The 13,145-nt window shown below is 37.6% G+C and overlaps 1 long non-coding RNA gene across 2 annotated transcripts; it reads right to left on the bottom strand.

Annotated features, from left to right (window-relative positions):
- Nucleotides 1-4,943: 4,943 nt before the first annotated feature.
- Nucleotides 4,944-8,666, bottom strand: LOC144962218 (uncharacterized). 2 transcript variants are annotated; one of them, XR_013643412.1, is made up of 2 exons: nucleotides 8,300-8,666; nucleotides 4,944-5,055 (listed from the first exon to the last, which is right to left on the bottom strand). It is a non-coding gene; the product is annotated as an uncharacterized LOC144962218 (long non-coding RNA). The 2 variants fall into 2 exon arrangements; XR_013643408.1 differs by lacking the exon at nucleotides 4,944-5,055 and adding an exon at nucleotides 6,938-7,158 and having other exon boundaries at nucleotides 8,300-8,501.
- Nucleotides 8,667-13,145: the final 4,479 nt, after the last annotated feature.

Raw genomic sequence — 13,145 nt, 5'->3', positions numbered from 1 at the left:
AAAGCATTCAGCGCCATTTTGTTGTTGGCTGAGAATGTAGTAACCATTCATTCGGTATCTATGTCAACATAACGACACAAGAAAAACAACAAACAATATCAAAATCCACAATAAAATGTTTCAGAACTGTTGCGTATATTTATGGCACAACGAAGCTGTCAAAAAATGAAGTTAGAGAATGTGTGTAATCATCAGGGACGGCTGGTAATAATGGGCAGGGTGGGCAAATACCAGCCTGTTTTTTCAAGTTATAAGCTGTATTACCAGGTCCGAAATAATCAAATTTAAATTAGATAATTTCAAAAGTTACTACTTAAACTTGATACTTCGTACTGAAATCAATTTGTGTGTATTTTTGATAGATTGCGAATCACCATGCACCCCGTAATGCATAAACCAGGATACGCTCCTGTTCTTTTTATCACCCCACCCCCCCCCCCCCCCCCCCCAACCACTCCACTCCACTCCGCCCAAATCGTCATCTCATCGTCACGTCGCCTGACGGTGAACTAACTCCGATTTTTGCTGTCTGGCCTCTCTAGTACTAGATCGGGCTAATTCAAATGAGCCCACCTTAATAACCAGTGAACACTGAATAGAGCTTTTGGCAAACGAACTTTTTCTTATTTATTGCCTTACTTGTGCTGGCACCATTGATGTAATGACTTTGGGAAGGTTCCAGTATTGAATTAAATTTATTAACTTACTAATATTATATCAATTTAGTATTAATTTGTTTTGTTTTTATATATTTGTTTATCCATTTAAATTATTTCTTTTTTTTTTTCTCGTTTTCTTTAAGTTCTTCTCAAAACTCATTTATTTAAATTGTTTTCTTATTTGTTTTTTGTTGTTTTTTTTTGTTTTTTTGTTTTTTAACAAATTAATTTGTTAGTTCTTTTTTTTATTATTCTTAAAGTAATTACCGCTGTATTTTTATTGCCAGACTAAATAATTTTGCAAAACAATGTAATTTTCTATTGTATTCCGTCTAATAAAATAAAACACTTTTATTCAAAAGTCACGACTAAATAAATATATAAAATACAACCACCATTTTGGTTTTCTCAACAATTGAATTAGTATACGAGAAATACTCTTCTGAGTAAGGAGAGAGTTGAATTCCAAGTTATAGAGGAAATAAATACGTTTAAAGGAAGGGTGGGCAGATTCCGTACTTGCCCGTCCTGAAGCTAATACATAAGATGGTTCGCGACGAAGAGGCGGGAAGCTAGGGGTTGGTTGGGGAAGGAGTAAAGATAACACGGTCGTTATTGTGATAGTATAACGAATGCATGAGGAGAGATTGGTAACTTTCTTTTGTCTTAATTGTATTGTGTGAATTATTGGCGAAAGCCTAAGATTAAATAAACTTTTTAATATCGTATGGTGGTAACCATCATTGTCGACGACATCGTCGTTGTCATCATATCATCATCATCATCATCATCATCATCATCATCATCGTTAACAACAACAACAACACAACAACAACAACAACAATATTAACAACAAGTACAACAATCGTCTCCACAACTATCATTCTAACCAACAGCACCACCAAAACCACTATCATAATTACATCCTCCCTCACCGCCTCGTCTTCCTCCTCCTCCTCCACCACCACCACCACCGCTACCACTATTCCAACCACTACCACCACCGGCACAATCATTCTAACCACCAAGACAGCAGTAAAAATGATGCAATTTCAGCTCTGAATGAAACTCGAGTCATATCGCTGTTGTTGCTTCTCGATGAAAACTTTAAGGTTACTACATACTACTGAAAACCAGTAATGTAACAGAAATATTAATCTCGCCGTTGAGGGATTAAAGCATTTCTTTAATTTTTCGAGTGAACGAAATGGACTTCTATTGTCAAGATGTTGTCGCATTATGTCTCGTCGCTTTATTTTTTAGTTATATTCTCTTTCGTGATTATTTTTTGATTACGTTTGGAATAATTAAAATCTACTGGTATTGTCATTTCATTGTGAATAATGTGATTATTTGTGGTTGAAATATTTTTTTTAAAGGTGAAAAAAAAAATTATAATTAAAAAATAAATAAATAAATAAATAATCTATATATATATATATATATATATATATATATATATATATATATATATATATATATATATATATATATATATATATATATATATATATATATTATATATATATATATATATATGACCGGATCATCTTTGCCCAACCACTGTAAATAGGCTAGAACCGCCACTGGTAATCATGTATTATAATAACCTGTAATGTGTTTTCCAACCACCACATCATCTACTACTACAACCACCACCGCAATATCATCACTAACACTACTACTACAACCACCAGCCCCACATCATTATCACTACCACTACTACTACACCACCACCAGCACATCATCATCACTACCACTACTACAATCACCACAACCACATCGTCATCACTACCACTACTACCACAACCACCACCACCACTACTACTACAACCACCACCACATCACTACCTCAACTACTACAACCACCGCCACAATAGCATCACTACCACTACTACTACAACCACCACAACCACATCGTCATCACGACCACTACTACTGCAACCACCACCATATCATTACCATTACCACTACTACTACAACCACCATTACCACCATATCATTACCATTACCACTACTACTACAACCACCACAACCACATCGTCATCACTACCACTACTACTGCAACCACCACTACCATCATATCATCATCATTACAACTACTACTACAACCACCACAACCACATCATCATCACTACCACTACTACTACAACCACCACCACATCATCATCACTATCACTACTACTACAACTACAACCACCACCACATTATCATCACTACCACTACTACTACTGCAACCACCACCACCATATCATCATCATTGAAATATTTTTTTTTTAAATTGAGCTTTATATAGTGCAATATCTACTAAATGTGCTCAAAGCGCTTTACAAGGGGTCCCTGGTCAACATTTAACATGTAGGACGGGACATGACGCCTGTTAGGCGATATTACAATTTTTCGGACAAAGACAACTCTGTTAACGGCCAGGTACTCATTTTACACCTGAGTACGGTGAGAGAATGTGAGTAAAGAGCCTTTTCCAAGGACTCAACGATGCGCCGAGCGCGAGGCTCGAACCCAGGACCTTCCGATCTGGAAGCGAGTGTCATACTACTAGACCACATAGCCGCATCATTACCACTACTACTACAAACACCACCATCACATCATCATCACGACCACTACTACTACAACCACCACCACCACCATATCATTACCATTACCACTACTACTACAACCACCACCACATCATCATCACTACCACTACTACTACAACTACAATCATCACCACCACCACATCATCATCACTATTACTACTACAACTACAACCACCACCAACACCACATCACCTCACTAACACTCAGTACTACAATCACTACCATTAGGTTTTGGAGCTTTACTTCATTTGAAATAAGGAAACTTCGGAATTGTATTTGGCATTGTGTTTATATATCATAATATAATTCTAATCAGTTATCTATTTAGAACTAGATACTATACAATATGTATGCCAAATACCACCCCAATTCCCTTTCTTGTGTGCGGGAATTCCTCTTTCGGCATTGAAATTGAGTGTGAGAGAGTCATCACTACACACATAAACAACAGAAACAATTTAAAAACAAGACTATGACACGCAACCACTCACACACGAGGCTATACTATTTATCCTTTTCTCTATATAGAATAGGACAAGACAAACAATAGCTTGACTCTCGCTACACTTCGCATTGATGTTTGTCGTCTCACGAGTTCAACTCTCGGTCGACCTGTCAATATTCCTTTTTGCCTCGGACGTAATCATTAATAGAATGTTGTGTGGTTTTGACCGTGAAGAAAACCTTAAGAAGTCACATTTATATCATTTTAGAGAGATCGTTTTGAATAATTTTGAGTTAAACGAGCGAGCAGCAACTTGTTTTCATGAACGGCCGATCAGCGCTTGTTTACTATAGTAACACGATTCCCAGCCAACATCAAAATGGCGGATATTTTTCTCATCGAGGCCGCTGGTTAGCCGTTGGTTAGCCAATAAGAGCACCGTACGGTTTCCATTGGGTAAATAGGGTTCCACAGTCTGACGTCACGTCCGCCTAGCAACGGATCGGCTGGCTCTAAACAAAAAATCCGTGCTTGGTCCGGGAAAGGAATAATTGGAAAATCGCTCAAAAAACAATTTTTATCTTAAATATGGTCCAGTATTTTGTACCAGATTGTCTACACCAGTCAGAGAGTCACTCCTGCAAGTTTTACAGATTTCCAAATGGACAGGCAGACAAAAAATTGAAGAAAAAGTGGACCACTTTAGTCAGGTAAGCACGCACGCCTCGTCGAACATTTGATAGAGTTCGTAGTCCAGATCTAGGTCAAGTTCTAGCTTACGTAGACCTATATTTTATGATTAAAGTGTACAATTGCACGAAATTATAAATAAAAATACATTCCAAACTAGGTTTTTATTGAAGTTGAAGCAAAAATGATATCTCAATCGTTTTGATGTTAAGGCTGATAAACTGAATGAGAGTTAAGTTCTACTGATAAGTGATAATTTTTTTAAAAGGAGAACAAGAAGAAAGAGAATAAAATATTTGTTAAAATCTTACTTTAACCTCGATACCTTTATGGCGAAATGAAAATAAATAAATAAAATAACGCAACCTCTCCCCCCCCCCCTCCCCTCACGCAGATCTCTCTCTCTCTCTCTCTCTCTCTCTCTCTCTCTCTCTCTCTCTCTCTCTCTCTCTCTCACACACACACACACACACAAACACAATACTTTCCTCTTTTTTTTGGAAAGTTTCTCTGATTCTCTGCCATGCCTCCCTCCCCGACAGCCGAGGTGGCAACTCTGTGTGAACAAAGCAAGATGGCGGCAGGGACCTCTCTCCTTTACCTGTGCCCGATTGTTGACACTCCAAAGTTTCCATCACCGCACTGTCCAGTACAGTACTGACTGAAATAAAGAGAAAACGCAAGTCTTGCCGCACTCAACCCCAAGATCAACTTTAACTGTGTAAATTTAAGAATTCATATTTTTATAAATACCTAGTCAAAATCATCAAAAGAAGTAATGAGGAAGTGCGACATTTTGCTGAATGTGCGATTTCATAAAAGACAGGCGAGAGACCCACCAGTAACCTAGTCTCTTGCACACCTTTGATTTATCATGCATTGAGCTGGTGTCAAACAAGATAGTCTAAAACAAAGTACTTATCAAATTAAATAATATACCCAATATGCCCAACAGAATTATTGTTTTTTTTTTAATCTTTTCATTTCAGGTGAAAGGACAAAAGATCCAACATCATCATCAAGAGTGTGTTCTTGTCACTTCAGAGATGGTGACAAAGCCAACCTCCCTGAATTGTTTGACAGAAATAAAAATAAATTGTTTCCATCAGAGCCAGAAAGAAAGAAAAGAAAAGTGACACAAGGAATTCCCACCCCATCTCAATCGGCACCAACATCAAGAAGTCCACCACCACCACCACCACCACCACCACCACCACCACCACCACCACCACCACCACCACCATCATCATCATCATCATCATCACCATCATCATCATCATCATCATCATCATCATCATCATCATCATCATCATCATCATCATCATCATCATCATCAGCTCAACTCTCTTCATCATCATCACAAAGTCCCACCTTTAAAAAAACCAGATTCCTCATCATCATTATTTTCCTCCTCATCATCATCCTCATTATCTTCTCCCTCATCATCATCTCAACTCTCGTCACCATCATCACAGGATTCCATCTTTTAAAAAAACAGATTGTAGAACAAGTGAGGATATTTTAAATAGAACAACAAATTTAATTCAAGAACAAAAAATTACAGACAAAAATAAGGAAATAGCTAGCTTTAAAAAACCCAACTAAGTTAGATTCAACGCACTTACACTGTTTCAAGCCTTACAGAAAAAGTTCTTCGAATGGAGACAGGTGTACATTCTTTTAAAATATTTAATATTATTGTTCAATATGTTGAGTGCTTTAGAGGTAACATTATTTATTATAGTAGATGGGAAGTTCAGGAAGAGACAGTTGCATTAAAAGACCAAATTTTCATTATTACACTTATGAAACTTAGACAGAACTACGCTAACCTTCATATTTCACAATTGTTTAGCGTTAGTGAAAGTACTATAACAAATATTATACAAACTTTTATTCATGTTTTACATAAGCCATACGCTTCTCTTTGAAAATGTTATGAAGGTTACATGCCCTTCTAGACATAAAAATAAACTATCAGCTCCATCATCATTTTTAAGATTTCCAAATTGCAGAATGATCATTGATTGTACATATGACCAAATTGCTATTCCTAAAGAAATGGATAAACAACGGTTAACTTATTCTTCTTATAGGTCCATGAATTCTGTTAAAGCTCTTGTTGGTCTAAGTCCAAATGGTGTGATAAATTTTATTTCTAAACATGATCCAGGGTCTGTCTCGGATAAGGTCATTGTACAAAATTGTGGATTACTAAAACTTTTAATTTTAAGCCCTGGAGAATTAATTTTAGCAGATAAAGGTAATAAAGGTAAAACCCCATCCTGATTCAAGATAATTTACCTCAAGGAGTAACTGTAAATATCCCTCCCTTTTTACATAATAAATTTACTGAAAATGAGATTTTATTAACAAAAGAAATTGCTTCATGTAGAATTCATGTTGAGAGGGCTAATGAAAGACTGAAAAATGTTAACATCCTCTCATATATTCCAACCATGTTAAGAGAAACATCTGATATTATTTTTCAATTTGTTGCAGCACTTGTCAATCCCCAGTCTCCTCTTATTAAGCATTTTGTTAGCTTTGCCATTTATTTTGTACAACACACATATTTTGTTCATCATCATCAAATCACCATTCAAAATAATGGTTTTGTAGGTCCATACATGATTTTACATGATAAACATGACAAATTATGGCATTGTTGTATCAATGTATGTTCAATGTCATTAACATTGTTAAATAAAACCACACAAATTAGTTTTGGACTGAATCAACCCAAGGCATCATCAAGATAGATCTGTGGAAGTAAAAGAATAAAAGATTCAAATTTAGAGCTGCGACCATGCTCAATAGGCAAAAAACAAACAAACTAATAAAACGTCTGTTGTGGTCTTATGGTATGACACTCGCTTTCAGATCAGAAGGTCCTGGGTTTGGGCCTCGCTCGGCACATAGTTGAGTCCTTGGAGAAGGCTCTTTACTCACAATCTCTCACCGTACTCAGGTGTCAAATGAGTACCTGGCGTTGTCTCTGTCCGAAAAAATTGTAATATCGCCCAACAGGCATCATGTCCCGTCTTACATGTTAAATGTTGCTGTTGGCCAGGGACCCCTTGTAAAGCACTTTGAGCACATTTAGTGGATATTACGCTGTATAAAAACTCGATTAAAAAAACAAATTAAGTGATTCTTTCATTCATCTTGCTTTGTTGATAAGGGGGAAACCCGAAACGTCCATTTTATCTGTTTTCGTATATTAAATTGAAGTTCACATTCAATTTCACAATGTTATTGATTTCTTCGAGTTTCAAGCAGCAACATTTACATTACACCTTAACCCAATAGGAAGTTTAGTTTACCGTGACTAACACTGGTCTAAATAAATCCTTTATTCATCCCATAGAGGAAATTTATCTCTAGGGTCTATTCCCAGGGAAGACTGGAATAACCACGGTGCAGCGCCGCAAATTGAGCTAGGGCGAGGTGACTTGCTCAAGGCCACACAGCGCAGCGGCGGGTGAACGAACTCGGTACCTTTCGGGTACGAAGCAAAAACCGTACCGCTGATCCACGCTGCCCCACATGAAGTATGATAAAATGTCTAGCGTGATTGGTGATTGTGATGCTCATATGAGTATTATAATAAAGGTTACAACACGATACTAAATAGTATGTAGTAGACTATAGTCAATAGCAACGAAAATTAGCGAAGCAAGACTAAGACCTCAAAGACTCAAAGTCCGTGGTCCATAAGATAAAAACACAATAATTCAATGACTCCCTCTCTCTCCCTAACTAAAATCGAACGTAAACAGTTAAATCTTTCCATTGGATATACTAAATCTGCCTAAACTCAAAGTAAACTGATTATTGTCCAACAGTAGTTTTACGGAGATGTGAGATTTTGAGAGTGAGAATGAGAAGACGAAATGACTTACCTTCACAGAATACTCTTTATTCTTCATGCTGGCTTGAACTTTGCCGAACATCAAGCCATCTGAGTAAGTGAAAGTCAAAACAGGACCTGACTGATGATGATTTTCACCTCGCGAGACACTTTTATGCTCATTGGAGAAGTATTTCATAAGGGCGGTGATGGAAATAGAGTTCGTGTCAGCCATTTTTCTCGACTGTTTAGAGCCAGCCGGTTTGTTGCCATGCGTTGCTGCGCAGGATTACGTCACGACTTAGGAAGCCTATTCCTTGTCAATTACTAAATATAAAAACAAAAAGACGAAATCACTGAATAAAGAGCATCGATTCAAATATTTCGTTGCTTCAGAACTTAAAAATGCATTTTAAGAAATCAGCCATTACAAAGCACCGGGAAAAGATATTAAACAGGGATCTCATGACCCACAGAGGTGATGAATCAATCAATCAAATAGCGGTTGGTAGAATTCCCCTTGGGGAGGGGGAACTGTTGCCCTCCCTAGACCAGTGGATTCTTGACCAGTCTACAGCTATGTTGTAATCTAATCTTTCCCCCAATATCATAATTTGTCCTTTCCGTGCGACTATGTGTCAATGTTCTATATGATACCAATTAGTTCGATCTGGACCATGTCCGGAATCTCTTGTTGAATTTGTCTTTTTATGAGGTATGACAATATCTTTCCTTGTAAAACATCTATCCATCATTTTATATATACTGGCCCTGGTAAAAACAAAAGAAACTGTGCTTCACACTTAAGTGTAAAAATTCGTAAGTTCGACTTAATGTAGACGAATGAAACTTTCCACTTAAAACGTTTTCTTATCAGTAAATGATTATTGTATTATTTTTTTCATACTTGTTACTGTTATTATTTACGTGTTGCCACATGCAATGAAAACCATCACTCACCAATAACGATGTTTCTGTTTCAATAGCGGGTATGTCCAGGGGCGTGGCTCTATTGGTTCAAATGGTGCCTGGCACCACATCCATGTTTTAAAAATGGATAACAGCATTTTTTAAAATATATAAAACTGAGAAATGGTATATATCGCCTTTTATCAACAGTGCGAAACAGACTCCCTTTCTGTCACAACGCCTTCTACCCACGCTTTTCTCCCGATTCACACAGTCCGTTGATGACTGTCGTCAGCGACTGTGTACTATGGCTGAGCGAGTGACTGGATTTCCCAACTCAAACGATTCCAAGGAGCGGATCTTTGCTGGCTCCATAAGGCTATTACTATAATGTACTATAATGTTGCCACATTGAATACCTGGCTCGAATTTTTACCATCTTCACATACGAGAAAAAACCCGCCTCAGGTGCCGAGGAATTTTTGCTCCAACTCTGGGGAAAAATAGCTAATGTTGGTCATTTACGTCCTAGTCATAGTATGGTAACTTCGACCATCTTTATTATTATCGAAATCACGATTATTAACAAGTTCATTTGTTTCTCTCTCTGTGTCGTGATTATTGTATATATTAATTTATTATTATTATTATCATCATCATCATCATCATCATCATCATCATCATCATCATCATCATCATCAACATCATCATCATCATCATCATCATCATCATCATCATTATTATTATTATTATTGCTGCAAAAATTGATATGAAGGAATGTGAACGAGTTAAGTCAAACATTTCTTGATAGTGATGCTATATGCTAAATGCATGATCTTCGCGTGAATATGCGTGTTTGACTTTGTGTGTGTGCGTGCGCGTTCATCTCACATACACACACACACACACACACACAGATAGGTAGATAGATAGATAGCTAGAGAGAGAGAGAGAGAGAGAGAGAGAGAGAGAGAGAGAGAGAGAGAGAGAGAGAGAGAGAGAGAGAGAGAGAGAGAGGAGATCTTGTATGGTGTCATGTTTGATTTCCGAAGTGGAATGGGGCTGTTTCATGACGTAACTACAGTACTCTTTTAATAGGCCATGGGCTGTTTACATTCTTACGCTTTGTAAGTTTTGAAATTACCCTTTGTGTTCGATTGACATTCAATGTCTGCATGTGTCTCTTTAGCCATTTCCCTCAGTGTCCAAACTCCAATCAATATATTCGTTCGTGATTTATATAAACAAACTATTGAAAAGATTTGCAGGAATAGAAACATCACCATGCAAATTTACTTTACAAGTATGTAAGTTTTTTTTTCTTTCTTTTATATTTACACGTGTAGCATGTGTAAGTCATTTTCGTCTGGCACCACTTTATACTGTAAGCATGCCACGCCGCTGCATGGCAGTACCCCATTGTTGGTGTATACTCCACAGCATTTCTTGCGATTGTGGAAGGGCGTTGTCCGGACCATTGGTGTAAATGTACGGTTCCACATGAGGAATTATAATCTCATTGGGGTACCATGACCGGTAACTATGCCCTGTACTGTGTCCTGGAATCGTGTGAAATACCTCCCCACACGATAATGCTGCCTTTTTGCATCATATGTCTTTCAAGAACTCAGCAATCAGCAAAACGTTCTCCGGGTCTTCTATAGACCAAATTACGTCCTTCGTGACCCTGTCGGCAAAATCTGGATTAGTCAGTGAATTAAACGTGTTTCCATTGAGGTCATGCCCACATTATGTGTTCCTTGGCCCACCTTGCTCGTCGTTGTCGGTGGTTTAGTGTAAAATGTTGGTTGAATTGCTGGCCTCCGTGATCATAGATAATTTTCTCTGAATCTGTTTCGGATCGTTTAATCAGTAATGTTTAATAATTCAGGAATGTTCCTTGAAGTCCATTCTGCATCAAGGAACCGATTTTGATCATTAGTGAGTAAAATGTACCTGTCCTGTATAGCATTTGTGGCACGTGATCGACCTGTCCGTGGCGCATCAACTGTTGTGCCAGTCGTGTTGAAACGCCCACGAAGTATAGATAATATTGTTTCTGTGTACGTTGAAACGGTTAACAACATTTGTGACTTCAAGCATCCCCATCACCATATTCCTCTCTTCGCGAGGTAATTTCGGCATGGTCTAATTCATGAAGTAAAACACAAATCTCATTTTTCTTTCAGAATCGAGCTTTTTAGCTGTTATTGCTATTTAACCAGACTACACATTAAACACGTTTTTTTTTTGTATGATCAATACAGCCACGTGGCATGTGCACGAGATTATCGAATTGTTTTGTTTGCCTAGAAATAATAAAAACAACTCACACAAAATCACCCATTCACACACGTTGTTTATAACGCCTGTCGCCTGTATCAAATTTGTGAGTTGTTTTCACCTCAGTGGATTTTTATGAAGAGTTAAACGATGCTCATTATTTTTTTTGATGAGTATACTCTATGTCGATTTAAAGTTTGTAATTACAATGCTTACCTCGCGAGGTCCCAGGTTTGGAAGATTTTGCCAAGATGAAGGTCATTTAAATCGACCGATATTTGAAGGACATAATATTTAAGTTTTGTGGCCAAATTTTTAAATATGTAGATACGCGTCTTTTCACAGTACGACAGTTAACTAGTTAAAGATTTTTTAAAGACTGGTTACAAGGATATCGCTCTTAAAATTAATTCTGATCTGTTGAGTTATACCCTTTACCTTACATTTACTTTGCTGCTTGAAAGCTAGATCTAAATACTGTATTTTCACTATACTATCATCTTTTATTTTTTCTGGCTATGAAATTTTACGATCTTGATCTAGCTATAATAGTGTCGCAAGCGACGTATAAAACCATGAAAATGTAAATAACAAACAATCAATGAAAGCAAATACATATAGATAGGCCACAAATTAGTTTCAAATTGGTTTTACGAAAAACGAATTTTCAATAGACTAATCCTTTTGAATTGAGGGAATGTATCTTAATTGGTTTATGTTGGTTTATCTGATAAAATTACAGGACTAGCTATATCAAGGCATTCTCTACATTCTATGAGTTGGATAATTTGCATTTGTTTATTATTTTTTAAATGGAATTAAAAAGAACAATTCTGTTATACAAAAGTATTTTCCCCGAGTTTTTTCCCCCTGAATTTTATTAAAAAAAAAAAGAAGTGGGACAGCGTGGCTCAGTCTTTGCTTCGTACCCGAAAGGTACCGAGTTCGAATGCCCGCTACGTTGTGTGGCCTTGAGCAAGTCACCTCGCCCTAGCTCAGTTTGCGGCGCTGCCCTGCGGCTGACGCCTGGGTTATTCCAGTCTTCCATTGGGATAGACCCTAGAGACAAATTTCCCCTATGAGATGAATAAAGGGAATTTTATTTTTTTATTTATTTTAATCAATTTCATTTTTATAATATAATGGAGCACAACTATTTATTGAGGACAGCCTTGGACAGAAAAAAAACAAAACAGCTCTCCAGTGTACCTTGTCGTGGTTGGAGAGCTTGCGTGCCTCAGGACTCAGTAATCTGAAAATCTATGTCGGCGGGAGATTTATCTCCTGACAGGATCACCCATGCCGAACAGGTTAATGGTGAAAGCCAGACTAAAATTGATCCAATTGGAACACCGAAATAAGACAACCACAGATATTCGGCAGATGTGAAGTCGGTTCTTTTAAACGGCTCGGGGAGATGACGAGTGACTAAAATCACCACAAATAAGCCTCAAGCGTTCATAAACAGGTACCTCAGAAACATCATAAACATCAGGTGGCCGAACATCATCACAAAAACTGAACCAGTCACCTATTGTAACGGTAATAAACAAATGGAAATGGGACTGGATTGACCATACCCCGAGGAAGCCTGCAAGCAATATCACCAGACAGGCTTTGGCATGGACCCCGCAAGGAAAGAGCAGGGTAAGTCGACCAAAGCAAACAGGCGACGAAGCATTGAGACCGAGTTGAAGCAGCCGGAC

The sequence above is a fragment of the Berghia stephanieae genome, chromosome 1, assembly GCF_034508935.2.
Source record: "Berghia stephanieae isolate SIO BIC M18660-M18661 chromosome 1, UCSD_Bste_1.3, whole genome shotgun sequence".
Classification (NCBI taxonomy): Eukaryota; Metazoa; Mollusca; class Gastropoda; order Nudibranchia; family Aeolidiidae; genus Berghia; species Berghia stephanieae.
This window is presented reverse-complemented; position numbering and strand designations above follow the sequence as displayed.